The 7,088-nt window shown below is 39.0% G+C and overlaps 1 protein-coding gene and 1 long non-coding RNA gene across 3 annotated transcripts in view; both read left to right on the top strand.

The window, feature by feature from the left end:
- Positions 1 to 784: 784 nt before the first annotated feature.
- On the top strand, positions 785 to 1,858 carry LOC143114215 (uncharacterized). Its single transcript, XR_012984868.1, has 3 exons — positions 785 to 802; positions 1,470 to 1,526; positions 1,737 to 1,858. It is a non-coding gene; the product is annotated as an uncharacterized LOC143114215 (long non-coding RNA).
- A 4,879-nt stretch (positions 1,859 to 6,737) lies between these two features.
- The window catches only part of hoga1 (4-hydroxy-2-oxoglutarate aldolase 1), a 138,506-nt gene continuing 138,155 nt past the window's right edge, over positions 6,738 to 7,088 (top strand). For both annotated transcript variants that reach the window (XM_076277744.1, XM_076277743.1), the window contains exon 1: positions 6,738 to 6,857. The gene's annotated coding sequence lies outside the window, so the exon portion shown is untranslated. The remainder of the gene's footprint in view (positions 6,858 to 7,088) is intronic.

The following is a 7,088-nucleotide window of genomic DNA, read 5'->3' as shown; positions in this document are numbered from 1 at the left end:
AAAGAAGATTTGCATCCCCACAGCATTTACAGTTTTTCCTCAGTCACTTTGATGCTTTTCTCACATCACTATTAACATTTGCACAGCAGTTAGTGAATATGTACGCTTCACATTTGCAATTTGTTCAGAGGAAGGAGAAATTGCTACTATGATGTGCACAAATGAATAAATGTTGTGGAGGTTGAACTAATAGTTGTGAATAGTTAGAATTTTCATTCCTGATCTGAGAAAAGCACCAAAGCAACTGAGGAAAACTGTAACACTGTCTTAAGTTGCAATTTGCCACTTTGTCACTACTAACAAGCCCAAAACGGCACATTGTATTTCAATCACCTCTCAGATAATTAAGACACATGAAAGAGAAGGGGACAGACAATTCATGCAGAAAATAATAGGACAAAAATTAGCTGCCAAGAAAAGGAAACCCCTTTGTCAAAAGTCAGATTTGGTAAGTTTGCTTTCTTTAATGTAAAGTTAAGGCTAAACAAGGCTAAGATAAATAGTATTAAACGGGATACATAACAACATACCAAATAGAACTGCAGTCTTTACGAAAAACGAACCCTTTACAAAGGTATTTATTTACAGGACGCAACCTTTGTGAGATCACCCATCCCCCAAAAAAAGAAAATTCTCAAAAAAAATGAAACGGCCTCAGAGTTTCAGGTAAGACTTCTACAGTCATTGACCATATATTTGATGAATGATGATGAATACATATTAGTTTACTGAGGTTTTTGTCATATAGCATGGTGTGGAGGGATCTCCCAACCAAGTGGCTCTAGTCCCCTCTGAGTTTGAGGTAAGACTTCTTCACACAATGCCCATATCTTCAAACCTTCATGACACACAACACAGGCAGGGGCAGCTGTGGCCTACTGGTTAGGGGTTCGGGCTTGAAACCAAAGGGTTGCCAGTTCGATCCCCAACCAGTAGGAAAAATGTGTGCAGGGGAAGTGGTTGAGCACTGCTCTCCCATGTCCACATCCACGGCTGAAGTGTCCTTGAATATGGCACCTAACCTCACTGCCTCCCGAGCGCCACTGTAGCAAGGCAGCTCACTGCTCCGGGTTAGTGTGTGCTTTAGTGTGCTTCACCTCACTGAGTGTGTTCACTGTGTGCTCTGTGTGTTCCCTAATTCACGGATGGGATAAATGCAGAGACCAAATTCCTTGTATATGCAAGTATGCTTGGCCTATAAACCTGATTTACATTTACATTTTTTTACAGAAACAACATATCATTAAATGTACGTTGGTTTTATCTTAGAATGCTGTGCCGGGATCGCCCAGACAAAGACACACTGTCCTTTCAGAGCCTGAGGTAAGACCTCAGCACTTAAGGCCCATGTCATTTAAAGGAACATCAGTTACAGCATCACTTATTGACATGAATGAAATTGGACATACAAGTAAACGATAAGAACAGAAAAGAGGCAATCAGCAAAAAATCTTATTGGTTGTTTTTAGGATGCTTTGGAGGGAGTCGGACCATCCAGTCGGAATCCCACATTCTTTGATGCTGAGGTAATGAAATGCTTATCATGTCCATTTGCAATTGTGGGGATATATCCCATCTTTACTATTGCTTTAGATGGATCCAACTATTATAAACTGCATTTGAATATACTAAGGTTTTTGTGTTTAAGAAAATGTGTATGGTTTTACAGAAAAACAGATTCTGATGACCCTTTGTGCTGACATAAATTACATACTTTATTTTTACTTCGCATTTAGGATTCTGATGTATCAGATGATGGTGTTGTTCCCCAAAGGATGTTTGGAAACATCAAAAAAGCTTACCAGCAATTAAAGACCAAAAACAAAAAAATATCCTCCGAAAATGAAGACCTCAAACAAAGGTAAATTCAAGATCCCAGTAAACAAAATAAAGTCCTGGCGACGTCCCCTAAAGGTCCCCTGGCGAACGTCACCTCCTCGACATTGTGTAGGGTTCCCTTTACGTCCCGCGGACCTCTGTTCGGGAGGTCTAAAAGACGTCCACGAGACTTTGAGAGGACGTCCTGTAATGGTCACCGCGACGTTATGCGCGCGACGTTTATATTTCCGCGATGGTAAAAAAAAAAACACGAAGCGCGATTTGGTACGGTATTACATCCTGTAAATCTCAGCGTTGCTAGGAGAGAGGTAGACGGAACATGAACACGCATTGATGACTTGTTCTACAACTAGGCAATCAACTTTACTCACCTTATATTTTCATGCATGTATGAAATCACGTCCTCCGAATGCTTTGCACTAATGATGAGTAGACATGGACATTTATACCGGGCTAGGATGTGCTGCTTTCACATCTACGGTGTCATTTTCTTAATAAACGAATACTACAACGTTTTAATGGGCATATTATCCTGTAGCATATTGTTCAAAACATCATCAGAGTAGGCCTAGGCTAGCCTAAGATAAATTGTTCAAACCATATTGTTTCAAAATATTAAAAACTATTAATAGCCAAAAATAGCCTACTAAATGAATCGCAATGCATGCTGCAAAACTCAACATGAAATAGTAGGCTACATGAAACATAACTAGAATGCATTACGTTATATCCACTCGTTTTGTTGGACCTGCTGTGATTAAACAGGGACAGCAAATGTAAGCCTTTCTTCCTGGAACATTGCAGATAAAGAAAAATGTATCGTTTTCTCTAGGCTATGCATGCTCTAGCCAACTTTAAGATGAAATAAATAGATTCGGATGTTTCTATTCTATATCATTGTTTTATTAATAAACAGTAAGGCTCTGGTGAGGCAGAGAGCTTCTGCTCCTCGTTAGAAATCTCATCGGATATGTGCACTCTTTGCTGTTTCCACAAGGAGCTGCTGTAACATTGTCATTACAATGACATTTAAACAAGTCATGAAGAAGCAGTATCCTTAATTCTTCTGCAATGTAGAGCTAGATCGTTTTGCTTTACAAATTAAGTAGTCACTTCTGTTGCTAGACAACCCTAAACAAATGCTGGTCTGTTTTTAACATTTTTCTAGTTTTATTGCATCGTAGGCTATTCAGCTCCAAAAGCCGGTTCAGTCCCAATTCGGCCGTGTGTGTGTTTCTGAAAATAAAACAGATAATAAGTACGTGACTACGTTAAATAAACCACTGCCTATTTAGAGCATGTTACATGCATCACGTAATGTCAGTTATCTGAAGAAAAGCGCATTGTAGGCTAAGCTAGAAGATAAGAACAGCGACTTTGCTTACGTTACACCAAGCATCACATCAGCTAACATTTTGATAAAATCCCTTCCCTAGTTTGTAACGTTATACATTAACGTTAAACTCAAAATGTATGTGCTACATAATTCAGCATGTCTGCATGAATTATGTAGCACATACATTTTGAGTTTAACGTTAACCCTTTTCCCAGTTTATGAAGTTGTGCGTCTATGAGCAAACTTTGCTCATAGACGCACAACTTCATAAACTGTATGATATGTTGCCTTAGACTATGGTAGGCTAATGCAGCTACTGCTAGAGACTAGATACTTTAGTCATCCCCAGACGTGGTGTAACGTGAAGTCGTGCATGGATGTGATGTCTCCGTCCTGCAGCAGCCAGAGCGCTCTTAACTCCGCTGCCATGTGTGAATAAACAAACGTCCCCCCCATGTCCCCGGTATAACGTTATTGTCGGGTCCTTAGGAGGTATTTGAAATGACCAAATGCAAATGTCATCCGAGGGACCTGACGGTGACGTCCCCAGAAAGTCCTGCACCGGACGTCACGCAATAACCAAACGATAACTTGCTCCGGACGTCAATAAGGTCACCGGAACGTCCGCTAGAGAACATGACGTTCGGGACCAATCGGGGACGTCGTGAATGTCGGCATGAGGTCCGGGCGACGTCCCGTGTTTGTCGGGATCTTATCTTACACGCACACGCTCAGCTTGTGTAAGAAAGGATAACTATTTGAGTTGTTTTGTTTTTTGTGTTTTTCTCTCAAACGTGTTAAATGACAGATACAAAGATTTGGAAACACAAAAATAAAAAAAGAGAGGGATGGTCTTCGGGCAACCATAGAGTCAATTCATACAAACACTGCCCGAGTGTTGGGAGGTCAGCCTATGGGTGAGTGAATAATAATGCAATAAAAAAATGCAAGTTCAAATGCAATCTCTTTAAAAGAAGTGTATTGAATCAAACTGATTAACAATATGTTTTGTCAATATCCTGTGCAGCCCAATCGGAGTCGCAGATCACTGTATGTCAAGGCTATGCTTGGTTTGGTAAGCTATGGTTTGAATGTACCTTGCCATCGCCTCCCTGCTCAGATGGCAAGATACATTCAAACCATAGCTTACCAAAACAGTTACAGCAAAACCTCCCCTCACTCCTGAAAAATATCAGGCAGTAAAGGGTTTCAATTCATTCACGTTTAACAGAGAACCGATTCTATTTCTATTAAAAAATATAACAAAACAAAAACATGAACATGAATTGTTTCTGATATTTTTGTTGTTTTTGTTTTTGTTTTTCAGACACATTCAAGTGATGGCTTGTGGACAATGGCGTAGGAGAAGCTGAGGTGGCTGTACGCCACAAGAAAATAGGAGTATTCATTTCAGAAAAAAATCATAGATCTTAACAGAAAAAAATAAAAACCGCCTTAATCATACCTTTTGAAATATGTTGTTCTTTGTTAATTGTTCTGGGAGTAGGTATAATAGTAGGAAAATAGAATTGCACATTTTAAAGGAGAAGTTGATCATTGAAAACTTTTGTAGGCCTATGTAAAACAACTAGAGTTTTAAGCTGAGTCATATCTATTTTAGTTTTTCTAAAGTACAAACCTGTTGTCACCAGATAAAACCATTACAGACCAGTTACCCACCAGTAAAAATATATAATATAATCTTAAACCAGTTCATACCATTAAACACCAATTCATTCAACCAGTAGGTTTCTTTAACTGGACCTTACCAATACAATCCAGTAGAGACCAGTTACCCACCAGTAAAAAAATATAATATAATCTTAAACCAGTTCATACCATTTAACACCAGTTCATCAACCAGTAGGTTTCTTTAACTGGACCTTACCAATACAATCCAGTAGAGACCAGTTACCCACCAGTAGAAGTGTTCCAATTTCCATATAAAAACCAATAAAACCAGTTGAACTTTTTACTGGTTTCAAAATGGTTTCCAACTGGTTTCCTACTGATTTTCTACTGGTTTCCTACTGGCTCTCAACTGGATTCCTACTGGATCTCAACTGGATTTTCAACTGGATTTCTACTGGAATTTCCGTATACGGTTGCAGTCAGATCCTCCACCATCCAGTAGAGTGAAGCGGCACCTAACATAAATAGAAGAACGATAGACAGTGTTAGATAAATATGTTCAACTGAAGGCTACTTACAAGTGAAACTTTAGAATAATCATATTCAGTTTATGTACATCGTAGCCTACTGTCTAACTTACAAACTCATTCATGCTAGAGTCAACTTAGGCTAGCTGGTAACAGTAAGCGTTCGCGTTAGCCAGCAGCACATCATCTTCAGCCATCATTTTGACAGTAAACTCAACAGACATTTTATGTAAATCATATGAATATAATAAACTATAACTTACTGACAACTAACGTTAAGGAAGGCCTAATTATAAATCAGACTGAGTAACGTTAACATAACATTATGATGAACTGCCATAAAGTAACGTAGCTAAAACATTAATTTGACCACAGCAAAGATAACTTAGCTAGCCTAAGTTGACTCAAGCATGAATAAGTTTGTAAGTTAGACAGTAGGCTACGATGTACATAGACTGTAAACATGCCCGAATTTAGTAGTACAATTTCACTTTGAAACATTAGACAACGTTAGATAAATAAATGCTTGCTTACCATTAAGGTGGAGCGGCGAACTTGACAGAACTGAACACTGTTGGTCTGACTGAACCGTTGTTCAAAATGATCTCCCGCTGGACAGTTCAAACGTCGTCGCGCGGTCAACTAAAAATCCACTACTTTTCAATCACCACGTCAAAATGTCCCAGTAACCCATACATCCATGACTTTTCAATATCTTTTAGTGAACTATGTATCGATGGTCTATCGATTATGGTAATATAAACTATAAACCAATGCTCATGCACTGTCGGAGTTTTGTCAGGATTGTAATGCTGATTCAATGTCTATTTACCATTGAGATTTCAATCTCAACCAAAATGATGATTTGGATGGAAAATCAACATCATATCAATGTCACCATGCTATCTGGGGTATCTATCTATCTATCTATCTATCTAGATGTCCTAAGTAAGACCTACGTAACATAGTTTGAATTAAGTTTCTACGTTAAATGGTTGAAGCTGCATTAACTGCGTTAGAAGAATAATAATAATAAAAAGATTTGGAAGAACAGTACAGTGCATTTTCATGCACTGTAATAAAATGCCTAGGAAGAACAGTACAGTGCATTTTCATGCACTGTAATAATAAGAAACTTTGGAAGAACAGTACAGTGCATTTTCATGAAAATGCACTGTACTGTTCTTCCTAGGCTTCTTATTACAGTGTACTGTTCTTCCTAGGCTTCTTATTCTTATTACAGTGCACTGTAATAAGAAGACTTCGGATAACAGAACACAGAACAGTGCATTTTCATGCAGTGTAATAAATGAGAGGACAACTCAGGGCGCTGAGTAATTGCTGAAACGGCTTGCCATAGTGACGTAAACGCCACAGCTTAGGGACAAGTGGGTAACGCTGAACATCCCCAGCACTGTCTTCATGTCGCTGAGCTGTCAAGCAGTATAGGCTACTGAACTAGGCTACTCTACTTGCTGCCACTGTGCTTGATTTTCGTGAAGTGGACTCTACAGCGGATCTTGGTAGGTTACGCTGCTTTATTGGCAGCAATGAAGATAAACAATAAGGATTAGCTATTAGGTCGGGTGGTGTTTTTCAGACACATTATGCACTCAACTCGGCAAACCATCCTGGCTACCAGGTTGACTAGTTTGACCATCTTACTTTTTCATGGTAACTTACCGATCATGCTAAAACCAGATATCAGTAGCCTAACTTATGAGCTTTTCAGCTCAGTTAGCTATAGCCTATCT

Source organism: Alosa pseudoharengus, unplaced genomic scaffold, assembly GCF_046254945.1.
Source record: "Alosa pseudoharengus isolate Yale_2024_CS ecotype anadromous, Long Island Sound unplaced genomic scaffold, YU_APseudo_1.1 YU_APseudo_1.1_scf_11, whole genome shotgun sequence".
Lineage (NCBI taxonomy): Eukaryota > Metazoa > Chordata > Actinopteri > Clupeiformes > Clupeidae > Alosa > Alosa pseudoharengus.
Note: the sequence above shows the minus strand (reverse complement) of the source record. Positions and strands in the feature narration are given on the sequence as shown.